At 38.0% G+C, this 15,793-nt stretch overlaps 1 pseudogene; it reads left to right on the plus strand.

Annotated features, from left to right (window-relative positions):
- Positions 1–15,389: 15,389 nt before the first annotated feature.
- Positions 15,390–15,793, plus strand: part of LOC138434143 (craniofacial development protein 2-like) — a 52,153-nt pseudogene continuing 51,749 nt past the window's right edge.

The following is a 15,793-nucleotide window of genomic DNA, read 5'->3' on the forward strand; positions in this document are numbered from 1 at the left end:
TGCCCTTTAACCCCAGATTCATTCCATTGGCTCTCAGGTTGGTGCCTTTATTGATCAGAAATGGTAGATCAGGTAGAAAAAGACAATGGGAAATTTTAGTTTCTTTCTCAAGAATTTGAAATGAAAACGTGAGTTAATTTTTCACTTAAAATGAGACAAAAAGAAATAAAAGAGACAGGTAAGCAAATAAATGTAAATAAATTGCATTAATAAACAACGTAGTCACATGCAAGCTCCCTGTCCTCGTTCTAACAAGTGTCATGTTCTCATGTTCTTGCTGCAAATGGTGACTGCAGCCATGAAATTAAAAGACACTTGCTCCTTGGAGGAAAAGCTGTAACCAACCGAGACAGCATATTAAAAAGCAGTGGCATTACTTTGCCGACAAAAGTCTCTGTAGTCAAAGCTATGGTTTTTCCAGTAGTCACATATGGATGTGAGAGTTGGACTACAAAGAAAGCTGAGTGCTGAACAATTGATGCTTTTGAACTGTGGTTTTGGAGAAGACTCTTGAGAGTCCCTTGGACTGCAAGGAGATCCAACCAGTCCATCCTAAAGGAAATCAGTCCTGAATATTCATTGGAAGGACTGATGCTGAAGCTGAAACTCCAATACTTTGGCCACCTGATGCAAAGAACTAACTCACTGGAAAAGACCCTGATGCTGGGAAAGATTGAAGGCAGGAGGAGAAGGGGACGGCAGAGGATGAGATGGTTGGATTGCATCACCAACTCGATAGATATGAGATTGAGCAAGCTCCAGGAGTTGGTGATGGACAAGGAAGCCTGGTGTGCTGCAGTCCATGGGGTCGCAAGAGTCAGAAACAACTGAGCGACTGAACTAACTAAATAACTAGAGCACCTCTGTGTGCAAGTTCTTGCTGAGACCAAGGAAATGGTGTTCAGATTTCTCTGTGTACATCTATGTATATATATCCTGTAAGTAAAACCTCCATTAAACAAGACAATTGAATAAACTTCAGTGTGGGGCTCATTCAAACCCAAGCTTAAATACCTTCAGAATTTCTATACTTTCTCCTATATCATCTTTCTTTCATCTGTAGACCAGATTCATGGTTCTATATAATGTCCCCAGCTTGATTATTTGTTGGTATCATTTTCCAAACTGTTGAACTCTTGGACAATCACACTGCAAATGATTTATTGGTTTGTTGGATGAAGAAACTGAATGATATGATAACTAAGAGGATTAGACTACCCTACCAGAATCTCACTCAATCAAATTTAGTCCTCATAATTTCTAGATTCACATGATGTTAGCTTTTGAACTTTTTAAATATCTTTTTTTTTAAATTATTTTTATTTTTTGAAGCTGTGACTCAGCATGTGGAATCTTGGTTACCTGACCAGAGGCAGACTTTGCACCGCTGCTTTGGAAGCAGGGAGTCCTAATCTTTGGACTACCAGAGAAGTCCCTTGAGCTCTTGTTTTCCAAAAGATTCTTACAAAAGTCAAAAATATTTTAAGTTACTCAGTACCCATATCACTCACCTAGAGCCAGACATCCTGGAATGTGAAGTCAGGTGGGCCTTAGGAAGCATCATTATGAACAAAGATAGTGGAGGTGATGAAATTCCAGTTGAGCTATTTCAAATCCTGAAAGATGATGCTGTGAAAGTGCTACACTCAATATGCCAACGAATTTGGAAAACTCAGCAGTGACCACAGGATTGGAAAAGGTCAGTTTTCATTCCAATCCCAAAGAAAAGCAATGCTAAAGAATGCTCAAACTACTGCACAATTGCTTTCATCTCACACACTAGTAAAGTAATGCTTAAAATTCTCCAAACCAGGCTTCAGCAATACGTGCACAGTGAAATTCCAGACGTTCAAGCTGGTTTTAGAAAAGGCAGAGGAACCAGAGATCAAATTGCCAACATCCTCTGGATCATGGAAAAAGCAAGAGAATTCCAGAAAAACATCTATTTCTGCTTTATCGACTATGCCAAAGCCTTTGACTGTGTGGATCACAATAAACTGTGGAAAATTCTGAAGGAGATGGGAATACCAGACCACCTGACCTGTCTCTTGATAAGTCTGTATGCAGGTCAGGAAGCAACAGTTAGAACTGGACATGGAACAACAGACTAGTTTCAAATAGGAAAAGGAGTATGACAAGGCTGTATATTGTCACCCTGCTTATTTAACTTCTATGCAGAGTACATCATGAGAAACGCTGGGCTGGAGGAAGCACAAGCTGGAATCAAGATTATCAGGAGAAATATCACGAACCTCAGATATGCAGATGACACCACCCTTATGGTAGAAAATGAAGAAGAACTAAAGAGCCTCTTGAAAGTGAAAGAGGAGAGTGAAAAAGTTGGCTTAAAGCTCAACATTTAGAAAACTAAGATCATGGCATCTGGTCCAATCTCTTCATGGCAAACAGATGGGGAAACAGTGGAAATGGTGGCTGACTTTATTTTATTTTATTTTTCATTTTTTTAAAAATATAAATTTATTTATTTTAATTGGAGGGAGGTTAATTACTTTACAATATTGTATTGGTTTTGCCATACATCATGAATCCGCCACAGGTATACACGTGTTCCCCATCCTGAACCGCCCCCCTCCTACCTCCCTCCCCGTTCCATCCCTCTGGGTCATCCCAGTGCACCAGCCCCAAGCATCCAGTATCATGCATCCAACCTGGACTTGTTATTCATTTCATATATCATATTATACATGTTTCAATGAGGTACCATTTCACGCCAGTCAGAATGACTTTATTTTATTGGGCTCCAAATTCACTGCAGATGATGATTACAGCCATGAAATTAAAAGACGTTTACTCCTTGGAAAGAAAGTTATGACCAACCTAGACAGCATATTAAAAAGCAGAGACATTTGTCAACAAAAGTCCATCTAGTATAGTCTATGGTTTTTCCAGTGGTCATGTATGGATGTGAGAGTTGGACTATAAAGAAAACTGAGCACAGAAGAATTGATGCTTTTTCACTGGGGTGTTGGAGAAGACTCTTGAGAGTTGCTTAGGCAGCAAGGAGATCCAACCAGTCCATCCTAAAGGAGATCAGTCCTTGGTGTTCATTGGAAGGACTGATGTTGAAGCTGAAACTCCAATGCTTTGGCCACCTGATGCAAAGAGCTGACTCATTGGACAAGACCCTGATGCTGGGGAAGATTGAGAACAGGAGAAGGGGGATGACAGAGGATGAGATTGCTGGATGGCATCACCGACTCAATGGACATGGGTTTGTGTGGACTCCGCGAGTTGGTGATGGACAGGGAGGCCTGGCATGCTGCGGTTCATGGGGTCACAGAAATTCAGACACGACTGAGTGACTGAATTGAATTGAATTGAAGTACCCATAAAAAAGCTGTGGTACATATACACAATGGAGTATTACTCAGCCATTAAAAAGAATACATTTGAATCAGTTCTAATGAGATGGATGAAACTGGAGCCGATTATACAGAGTGAAGTAAGCCAGAAAGAAAAACACCAATACAGTATACTAACACATATATATGGAATTTAGAAAGATGGTAATGATGACCCTGTATGCGAGACAGCAAAAGAGACACACATGTATAGAACAGACTTTTGGACTCAGAGGGAGAGGGAGAGGGTGGGATGATTTGGGAGAGTGGCACTGAAACATATATACTATCATGTAAGAAATGAATCGCCAGTCTATGTCTATACAGGATACAGGATGGTTGGGGCTGGTGCATGGGGATGATCCAGAAAGATAATATGGAGTGGGAGGTGGGAGGTGGCGTTCAGGATTGGGAACTCATGCACACCCGTGGCAGATTCATGTCAATGTATGGCAAAACCAATACAGTATTGTAAAGTAAAATAAAGTAAAAATAAAAATTAAAAAATAAAATAAAATAAAATAAAACTTCCACACATGAAAAGCTAAAGCAATTATGAAATTAAGGAGGTCAGTATGACCTTGTGCTCAGGCAGAATGTTACTGTAGCTATTTATTCTATCACCTTAGCCTCGAAACATTTAGGTTTTGTTAGAATACTTTAAGCATAATGTTTTTCTTCTTAAAGCAGCTATCCCTTAGAAATCAGCTCCATGGGGTAGAGAAGCAAAAAGAAAACACTCGGCAGGACAACTGGGACAAATTGTTTCATGTAAAACTGGGTGCTAAAGAGAGCACCACTTCTTTCATGAAGTATTGCAGAGATAGTGGGCCATAATCAAAATACTGAAGGAATTATTTTACATTGATAATTGTCACTGCAATTAATACTTCAATAGATGCTGCTTTTCGAGTAGTATCTCACCAAGCTGCAGTAGAATTCCAGGCCAGGGAGACACATGCTAGTAAGAAAGAACTTAACACTGATTATTAATCTTGTTTGTGCCTGCTTTGCATTAGGTAGATGAATACTCGCTCTCAATTTTCTTCCCTTCTGTTCTGCTAAACAGTGACCTCTGTAACCTGAAAGAAAATTAGTAGTGTGCAGGAAAAACATTTTTTAATGATCTGGAAAAAAGGTTAACTACCTTAACAACTAGAAACTGTTCATTTCTTCCCAAAACCCTTTTTAAATTCCCTTTGCTGGTGTACCTATTTGTCAGATATTTACATCTCAAATGATTCCTTTTTTCTCTCAAAGAATTGACCCTTTCTTAGTTCAGACTTTAACAGAGCTTTCATTTATTTTATTATACAAGGTAAGATCCATGATACTTGCAACGTATATTGATATTCTTTTCATGTTTATGTTAAAGATGAAAATACATTTAAAACTGTCTATAAAAAGGTATTTCCTCTCATGTTTCACTTGAGAGATAAGATACTCAATTGATACAAACAATTTATTATTTTTAGGTAAGGATCTTATAATTTTATTTTCTATATCCAATGGTTCATTTATACCTAATATATATTTTAAATCTTGATTGCAATGGGCCCTTTTATATTATTGGAGTCCGTAGTAGCAGCATTTTAAAGACAATGAAACTTTAAAGCTATTTATGTATACTAATTGGAAAAGACTGTGATGCTGGGAGGGATTGGGGGCAGGAGGAGAAGGGGACGACAGAGGATGAGATGGCTGGATGGCATCACGGACTCGATGGACGTGAATCTGAGTGAACTCCGGAAGTTGGTTATGGACAGGGAGGCCTGGCGTGCTGCGATTCATGGGGTCGCAAAGAGTCGGACATGACTGAGCGACTGAACTGAACTGAACTGAACTGAACAAATTGTACTCCCGGCAGTTTTACCAGTGAAGTACTTTGAACATTAAGTCTCTGTTTCCACAGGACAAATCAAGCTTTCTAGCTATTGGCTGCCAAAAAGTGAACATGATTTTTGGCTTAGAATTCATTGTAACTCCATTTTTTCCTTTGTTCTAAACTTCTATTTCTTCTCTTTTCAAGGGCATGTTCTACAGAACATTCTCTAACTAAATGTACATATGCTTTACCAGGTCAGGTTCTTGGATGGAGATTATTCCTATAACATATCAAAAACAAGGTTAAAGATTGAAACTGTTAGCTCTATCCTTTTGTGCTCTGCATAATACAAACCTAAAATTCTTTGGATTTGTAAAAATCCTGATGGTTGGTATTATGAAGGCAAAACTACTGGAAAACTGACTGAATCTTTCAATTTGAACACCATTTCTACCATAAATCAGTTAATCAATGTCATCAATATAAGTAATATTTCTTAAGTATCATCTTGAGCATAAATTAGGTTATAACATTGTATTAGGCATTAAGGATATATAGCTGTATTGAAATGAATTCCTTTTTCCTGAAGATTGGGGTTATTTTGGGGACACAATATATTGATGAAACATAAATTTAAGGTTATGCATTATGCAGAACAGAAAATTCCTTCCATGAGAGTTCAAAGGTAGGAGAATTTGAGGAGACAATTCTCCATGAGTTTAATGAGCTTCTGTGTAGGCAAAGGCACTGATTTTCTTCATTACAGATTATCTTTCTATGAATGTTTATATAGAAAGCAGCCTTGCTGCTGTTGCTAAGTCACTTCAGTCGTGTCTGACTCTGTGTGACCCCATAGACAGCAGCCCACCAGGCTCCCCCGTTCCTGGGATTCTCCAGGCAAGAACACCAGAGTGGGTTGCCATTTCCTTCTCCAGTGCATGAAAGTGAAAAGTGAAATTGAAGTTGCTCAGTCGTGTCCGACTCTTCGTGACCGCATGGACTGCAGCCCACCAGGCTCCTCCATCCATGGAATTTTCCAGGAAAGAGTACTGGAGTGGGGTGCCATTAGACAGTTGTAATAATGTGTCCCTTAAAGCAAAGAGCAGGTTGGTGTGTTGCCTAGTATAATAAGGATAATCTTCCCCCAGACAAAGATTAGGCAGATTTGTTTACAATCCATTATGAAAGATTGAGGTCTCCAAAATACGGGGATCCTCAGCTGTGATGCAAATGCACTGCATGCAAAGCATCCACCTGGGCCACTTATACCATTCTGTACGACTTGAGCAACAAAGAAACTGATACAATCGTTTTTGCTCATGAATAACATTTTATTACCTGGAATTTAGGACTCTAACAAATCTCATATAGCAAATGATGGGGGAAGTGGTATAGGTAAATGTGTAATTAACTATTTTTTTGTTGTGAGGTTGAACTGAACACATATAAAAGAAAGGGGATTGGAAATGGTGGGTAACTATGAAAAACGCTTAATTTTCTATTTAGTTTGGGTTATATGAGTACAATCCATAATGAAGACTATCTTACTTCTTCATTCAAAACTTTGTATAGATGGTACTTTTTCATTGGACTTCTTTGTTGTTGTTACTGTTGTTCAGTTTCTAAGCCGTGTCCAACTGTTTGCCATCCCATGAACTGCAGCAAGCCAGGGTCCTCTGTCCTTCACTGTCTCCCAGAGCTTGCTCAGATTCACGTAAATTGAGTTGGTAATGTTATCTAACCATCTCATTCTCTCTCATCCCCTTCTCTTTTTGTCTTCAATCTTTCCAGCATCAAGGTCTTTTCCAAAACAGTCAGCTCTTTGCATTAGGTGGCCAAAGTATCAGAACTTCAACTTCAGAATCAGTCCTTCCAATGAAGGGTTGATTTCCTTTAGAACTGACTGATTTGACCTCCTCTCTGTCGAAAGGATTCTCAAGAGTCTTTTCCAGCATCACAATTCAAAAGCATCAATTCTTCAGCATTCAGCCTTCTTTATGGTCCAACTCTCAGATCCATACACAAATATTGGAAAAACCATAGCTTTGACTCTACAGACCTTTGTCAGCAAAGTGATGTCTCTGCTTTAGGTTTGTCATAACTTTCCTTTCAAGATGCAAGTGTCTTTTAATTTCATGGCTGCAGTTACGGTCTGCAGTGATTTTGGAGCCCAAGAAAATAAAATCTGTCACTGCTTCCATTTTCTCCCTTCTATTTGCCACAGACTTCTTATGGCAAGTTAGATTATTTTCCCATACATTTATTCTCCCATTAGATTTTTGGCTAGCTCTGTTAGATATCATCTTGTTTGGGTACAGAAATGTGTATAGCATAGCTTTGAAATTATGGCAGCCAGTACTGAGGACTGCCTAATAAGAGATTTAATCATAGGAATGCTTATGTTCAATAAAAGTTATCAAAAGACATTATCATAATGAAGAATTTCAGTGCTCCTCTAGTACAACACCTTATGAATTATGCGGAGCTATTTTTGAACTACAATGCAACATTAAATTAGGTTCTTTCATTAAAAAAAGCATAATCAGTTACTATTCTCTGCTCGTTTCTAATTTCTACAATGCTGCCTTGATTTTGTAAACCTACAGAAATAATGTCTTTTCTATACTCTCTTTTCCTGTTTTTAATGTCACCTTATATCAGTTTCACTTTTTTTGCAGTGCTTGCTTATGAAACCAACTGGCAGTGATAATGATCCTTCACAGTGGAACCCAGCAAATGCTATTGCCATTTCTCATAGGCCAGACTAGTCTTGCAAACACGCTGCCACCACTTAATGAAAATAAAAAGGGTAGAACAGAAAGAGGAGATCATGCGTATCTTAAAATAACAACAGCCATATGACAGTTTCAGGCTGTGTTTGGAGAATTTGCATATATCCCATTAAGTCTGCCTGAACTCCACTTTCAAATTTTGATGTTGCCAGTCAATTTACAGAGGTCAATAATATCTTTTTCTAAATGCACGTTTTCTTATAATTGTACTTCAATAACTGACAACTGGCCCTGACAAAAAGACAAGAAAGACAAGTGTTTGTTGCAGGAAAACATCAATACATGGCATTTTGTAGACAGGACTACTCTGGAAAGGCTCTGCTATTTTTGGACCATTAACATCAAGTCAGGGTTTCAAATGATAAATTCAATTAGACTGGAGTTGACTAAGTGATCTAAAATAGTGTACATTAGGAGCAATGTACAAGCATGGAGTTCATTAAATGGCAGTATCAATGTGATCACCTTTTAGTAACACAATCAATTTGTTGGTCTTTGAATGGTACCAGTGGTCAGACTAAATTAATCTTAATGTGCATTGACCAAGTGATTTATAGTATCTAGATTTACAGTATCTCAGAATAAAGAAGGATAACTTTCAAGTACTCCTGAAGCAGAGAAATGAGTCTAATATAGGCCAAGTAAGGTGAGAACACTTGCCTTTTGTTTGCTTCCAAGCTTTACATTAGTTCTTTCTCTGAAGTCTGTAAAAAAGGTTAGACTAATCGGAATCCTGTGAACTCTACAGATACTACAGGCTTAAGTGCTGCATTGGCAAATTGGTATTCCATTTACACTCCCATCAAAGCCTTTAAGGTTTATGTTGCTGAATTCCTACTGACAGATGCTATGCAAGTGGTGCTATTATATGCTAGAAATAGTCATTGTAGCTTAATAAGGAAACCATGAAGATTCAAAGACAGGACAAGCAAAACATTTTAAATGTATTACAAGCACATCAGAATTCTTCCTTTTTCATTTCTTACCTTAATGTGTGATATATGAATAAAAGAATAATGGTAAAGATCTTACCTGAATGGTGAGCCATATGTGTCATATCCAAATATATTTTTCAATAACGCACACTTTTTTTCCTCCAGAGAGCCATTGCTTATTTGCATAAAATTTGCCAATAACCATCACAGCCGTGTCCTATATGTCATATTTGCCCTCCAAGTGTCTGGCTCTTTGATGAGTCAGGGGGTTGAGAGTAATTTAGAGGACCAGTGGAAATCTGTATGATATATTAATGCTTATGTGATCTTTAGTATAAATCACCTTTCTGTACTTCACCAGCAGTTGGTACAATTAATAATCAGAACAGATTATATACCCAAAGTTCTCAATAATGAAAAACAAAACAATAGCCACCACATAAAATAAAATACCTCTCTTAATGGAGAATACTTTGTAAAAGCTCCTGGATTTTACATTCTTGAAAGCTTCCTTTAAGCTTCATGCCAGAAATGACTGCTATTCTGTTAGACTGGGCTAGGGGGTGCTGTAACCTTACAGCTGAGTGAAATCTGGACTTCAGAACTGCAAACAAGATGTTTTATCAAGCTCTTGTCAGAAGTAAGGGGTGTGTGTGCGTGTGTTTGGGTGGACATGGACATAGGTTTCTATGCATAAGGTCTCCCCTAAAATAAATTTTAGAACAAATATTCACAATTCTTGATTTTTTTGAATGACACATGTTGATGCTTCAAGACATTCTGAATTTTACAAAAATGTAAATGCCATATCTTAGGAAACTAGTGAGTTTATTTTTTTATTTTTTATTTTTTTAATAAGTACATTTTTTCCCAAATTTTAAGCTGAGGGTCTAATTAATACTTGAAGTTCTGGACAAGTAAGACTTTATCAATTAAGACTTTTGCATGTGTGTATGTATATATGCCGGAGAAGGCAATGGCACCCCACTCCAGTACTCTTGCCTGGAAAATCCCATGGAAGAAGGAGCCTGGTAGGCTGCAGTCCATGGGGTCGCTGAGAGTTGGACACGACTCAGTGACTCCACTTTCACTTTTCACTTTCATGCATTGGAGAAGGAAATGGCAACCCACTCCAGTGTTCTTGCCTGGAGAATCCCAGAGACGGCGCAGCCTGGTGGGCTGCCGTCTATGGGGTCGCACAGAGTCGGACACAACTGAAGCGACTTAGCAGACTTAGCAGCAGCATGTACGTATGCACGCACACAAGCACACACACATGCACACACACAAATATATATATATACACATATACATGCATATATATATATATATATATATTTTTTTTTTTTTTCTTTTCTTTTTTGCTTTAGGTCAACCAGTGGCACCCCACTCCAGTACTCTTGCCTGGAAAATCCATGGACGGAGCAGCCTGGTGGGCTGCAGTCCATTGGGTCACAAAGAGTCAGACACGACTGAGTGATTTCACTTTCACTTTTCTCTTTCATGCATTGGAGAAGGAAATGGCAACCCACTCCAGTATTCTTGCCTGGAGAATCCCAGGGACAGAGGAGCCTAGTGGGTTGCCGTCTATGGGGTTGCACAGAGTCGGACACGACTGAAGCGACTTAGCAAAGAATATTGTACTTTTTAGAGTACGGAAGCCAATTCCATTATTTAATTTTTAATCTTATAATTTTCCCACATTAGGAAATTAAAATAGTTTGGTAAAGATCATGGTTTGATAAATTAGAAAATATTGTAATTAATATTTTATCACTATCACTGTTGCTTTTACTTCCCCAGAAGTACTGATAACATCTAGATATTTTGATGTTTTCATTGGAACATGTATTTAAATGGCAATTTCCCTAGCTGAGTAACTAAAGAAAAAAATTCAATAAAATCCTATATAAAAGAATTTCTTTATATTTAATGTACTATTTTAAGACTGACATTTAGAGTTTATTGAGAAGCTTAGTCATGATGATCTCTTTATGGGTATATCTCAAGTTTCTTAGTAGGCTATTTTAAAAGGAATTTTGAAAAATGCAATCATCCATTCTTGAATTCCCCCTTTTCCAACTTTTAAAGGCAATCTTCTGAATTAAAACATTGCTTAGGAATAAAGGATTCTTGAATTTAGTTAGAGTAGTTTCAGAAAATTATGCTGAATCCCAGCACTGTGACAGACCCCATGAACAGAGAATGAGTGAAAGTCAGGTATGCTCAGTCTAATCTTTCCCTCCTACTGATGATAATATGTTGATCCCAAATTGGTTTAATTTCATGAACCTGGAGAAAAGCATCCCCCTAGTTACTTTATTGGTTTATAAATAAGTTAGACAGTCCTGTATCAATTGCACACATAGAAGTGATGTGGTCTGACTGTTGTCCGAAAAGTTTATCAGTACTTCTGAGACGAATGCTGTCTTGTGCATAGCCTATTGTTTTCGCATATGGGAAAGCTTCCCTAAGGCCTAAACATTGGTGGTTGTGGAGGGGAGTTGTTTAATCACTTAGTTCAGCATATAATTGGAACCTATAATATGCAGGTCACTGGATGCCAGCTATGGAGGCAGGCTGCTCTGTGTTACAGTGCAGCCCACATTTTAGCTAGGAAAATTAATAATTAAAAGAAAATTTGCAAAATATTTTAGTAAGTAAAAGGGGCTCCATAGATGGTAAGTTACTTCAAAAGATTATTATGCATCCTATATTCTTCATACGAAGGCCAAATCATAAGTGAAGGAAATAAGAAATGTAGCTAAGCAGTGCAGCTGGAACCACCTGTAGTTAATGCTAAATTCCTGATTTAGTTCAGAAGCATCATTCTGTATAGGATCCTCAGAACTCTTAGTGCTAAACAGAGTTTCGATGGACTGACTAGGGGTAAGGGTTTTTATCTAAACATTTTTTGCACATCTCATGATTCTCAAAATTGGTGGCATATAAAAAGGTATCAGTAAATATTTTCAACTGATTATTTGCAACTGAAATAATGGTATGAAGGGGTATTTTCCTGTGAAAAGATTATAATAAACTTTTTTCTGTTGTTCTTTGAAATCTTTTTTTTAATTAATTAATTTTTTTTTAACTTTACAATATTGTATTGGTTTTGCTGTACTTCAGCATGAATCCACCACCGGTGTACAATAAAGTTTTGAAAGGAAATCTCAAATATATAAAATCCTTTGGCATTCCAGTCCTCTTAAAACTTGCTTTTCCTAATCACAAATGCCCTTTCTGAAATGTATAGCTATTTGTGTGGGGTGTTTGTGAATGAGTGTGTGTATTTACTGAACCGTGTGCATGAAAGTGATTTAAGAGGTCAGCAAGGGTGCCCTATCTCCCGTTTACTTTTTATAGCTATTCAGTCCTTGCCAGTCAGAGTTTGATGGATGATTTCAGGAATTGAACTCTGACCCTCAATGGGAGAACATGCTCCTTGTCAAAAGCATCTCAAAGGATTCCCATTATCCTTTAATTTAAAAGACTCTTGGAATTATAATTTTTGCCTTAGGTAATGAAGAAAACTTACTTTTCAGTTTATAATAAACTAATAGCAAATGATATACCTTCCAAATAGCCACTAATGGCATTAATTTACTATCTGATTTAGATAATATTAATAGTATAACTAGACAATACTAATTGCCATACAATTATTATAAAAATAATTGACCACATTTACCAAACAATTTATTTGTAGCACTGAAGAACTCTTGGAGAGACAAAGCAAATTGTGATAGAAGAAACAAACTGTTCTTGTGATTTTTTATACTGAATTTGTTTTAAAGAACATGAAAAATGCTATTGTAATACATAAACCTCTTAGAAAACAGGTAAAATACACAAGCAAAAACTCAGCCAGCATTAGCATGTAACGTTTCATTATTTCAGCCTTATGTCAGTGCTGCCATTTGCTGCATTTCATTATATTATAATAAAATAAGCCTTGCAAATGAAATCCAAACCCCCAAGTATATCTAACAGCCCCCAAAGATTCATCTAAGATTGTTGCCAGTACATCAGACAAGCTTAATTCAACTAGACATGTTTAATCAATGGGAAAATCATTAAACTTTAGAGAAAACTATGTTAAAAACTAGTGTAAAACAATGCATATGTCGCATCTACCTCAGTCCATACTATTCTTTCTCTAAGATATTTGGATCACTTAACACTAAATTTGACACCTTTATATAAGCCCATTATGAGATATGATGAATTTTAAGAGCAAAGTCAGAACTGTTTCTTATTTCAGAGACTTTATCGGATATTAGAATGCTTTTAGTTCTGTGTCTGGGTGACCTGATTATGACAGATTTATTTTCCTTATAAATTGCTTTTAAAGATAAATATAAGCCATTTGGGAAGAGATTTATTATTTTCAAAATGAAAAAAAAACATACTCTAGCTACAAGGAAAAGCTTCCCGTTGAAATAAAAGCTGTATTTAAATATTAAGCATTCAACAAAAGGCAAGACTAACAAGTCTCTATATAAATCAGAAAACATGAAAATCTATCAAAAATTATTTATGAAGGATGGAAAGGTTAAGGGAGGAGACATATGCAACTCTCACAAATAAAACTTCAGGAACAGAATTAAAGAAGGGATTGAAGCAATATGGTGCTTGTTTCTTGTTTAGTTGTTAAGTTGTTTTTGATTCTTTTGTGACCCCATGGACTGTAGTCTGTCAGGCTTCTCTGTTCACAGAATTTCCCAGGCAAGAATATTGGAGTGGGTTGCCTTTTCCTCCTCCAGGGGATCTTCCTGATCCAGGGATTGAACCCATATCTCCTGCATCTCCTACTTTGGCAGATGGATTGTTTACCACTGAGCCATCAAGGAAATCTGCTTGCTTCTACATATATTGTATTAAGTGCATATGTCAATTTAAATACATTTTAAGTGGGTTAATTCAATATTTCATTTACAAATAGTGGTCCAAATGAGAAATACTATTTTATTGTCTTGATGTCTGTTGGTACTTCACAAGTTTTTCAAAGTCATTCTTGTGAACTAAGAATGCAGCCTGCCATATGGGTAGACAAAGGGTATTGCAGCAGCCATTGAGCCACCACACTGAAGCCACTGCAGCAGTAAGCTCTCAGGGAACTCAGGATGAAATTAGGATGCCTGCAATCAAGCAGTCAACTGCTGCAGGTATCACCAAATGTACACCTTGAGGAGACTCAGGATGAGAAAACACAGGATACTGGCCCCAGATAGCTGAGGTGCACGTCAAAGGGATGATTTCATGAGTCTAGACTTTGCAGCTTACCCTAAGTGGAAAAGCATTAATTTTATCAATTTGAGACATCTGGTTTTCTTTAGTTTTGTTCTGACTTCCTGGCCTTTGTTGCAAAAACTCCCATGTATGCTGGCTCCCTCCCAGTTTGCCTCTTGGAATAGTTTCTCAGCATTATCTGAGATATTGTGTCATGGACTTGAAATTCTCAGATTGTCTGCTGGAAAAAGACAACTCAACTTTTACGTTATGTATTATTTCAATTGACACTCCTTTTACCCAGCATTCTTTCTTTCACTCTTTCCATTTGCCATGTAGTCATAACTTCCACTAGTTTTTGAAGTGTTATTCAACTTAAATAGTATTGTTATCAGTAATATTTTACCCAGCATTACTGGGAACACGTTAGAAAATCTGAGAATGCTTTGGGGCATTCATGCAAAGTGTTCATGGTCATAAGGGGCACCTCTTTTGACTTCTATAGATAACAATGCTTCTATAGATAACAATGGCTCCTAGCAGTTGTTCGATAAAGACTTAGTTAATGAATGTGACTACTCAAGAGGAATCTAGTTTTTCCTACTGTGAATCCCTCCTGTACATTATACCAACATCTTCTTAGCATTTTATATACGGTAAATTTTGTATTATTAATATAATTATTCAGTTCAGTTCAGTTGCTCAGTCGTGTCAGGCTCTTTGTGACTCCATGAATTGCAGCACTCCAGGCCTCCCTCTCCGTCACCAGCTCCTGGAGTCTACCCAAACCCAGGTCCATAGAGTTAGTGATGCCATCCAGCCATTTCATCCTCTGTCATCCCCTTCTCCTTCTGCCCCCAATCCTTCCCAGCATTAGGGTCTTTTCCAATGAGTCAACTCTTCTCATGAGGTGGCCAAAGTACTGAAGTTTCAGCTTCAATATCAGTCCCTCCAATGAACACTCAGGACTGATCTCCTTTAGGATGGACTGGTTGGATCTTCTTGCAATCCAAGGGACTCTTAAGAGTTTTCTCCAACACCACAGTTCAAAAAGCAATTCTTCGGTGCTCAGCTTTCTTCACAGTCCAACTCTCATATCCATACATGACTGCTGGAAAAACCATAGCCTTGACTAGACAGACCTTTGTGGGCAAAGTAATGTCTCTGATTTTAACTATGCTGTCTAGGTTGGTCATAACTTTCCTTCCAAGGAGTAAGCGGCTACTGAGCATGCCAGGCTGCGATGGCGCAGGAGCGGCTGAGAGGAGCTACCACACATCCAAGGTCAGGAGCGACTGCCGAGAGGAGCAATCCCATGTCCAAGGAGCAGCAGCTGCTCTGGCATAGGAGGGCTGAGAAGAGCTACTCCACATTCAAGGTCAGGAGGGGCGGCCATGAGGAGATACCCCCTCATCCAAGGTAAGGAGCAGCGGCTGCACTTTGCTGGAACAGCCGTGAAGAGATACCCCACGTCTAAGATAAGAGAAACACAAGTAAGATGGTAGGTGTTGCAAGAGGGCATCAGAAGGCAGACACACTGAAACCGTAATCACAGAAAACTAGCCAATCTGATCACATGGACCACAGCCTTGTCTAACTCAGTGAAACTAAGCCATGCCATGTGGGGCCACTCAAGACAAATGGGTC

Source organism: Ovis canadensis, chromosome 1, assembly GCF_042477335.2.
Source record: "Ovis canadensis isolate MfBH-ARS-UI-01 breed Bighorn chromosome 1, ARS-UI_OviCan_v2, whole genome shotgun sequence".
NCBI classification, from domain to species: domain Eukaryota; kingdom Metazoa; phylum Chordata; class Mammalia; order Artiodactyla; family Bovidae; genus Ovis; species Ovis canadensis.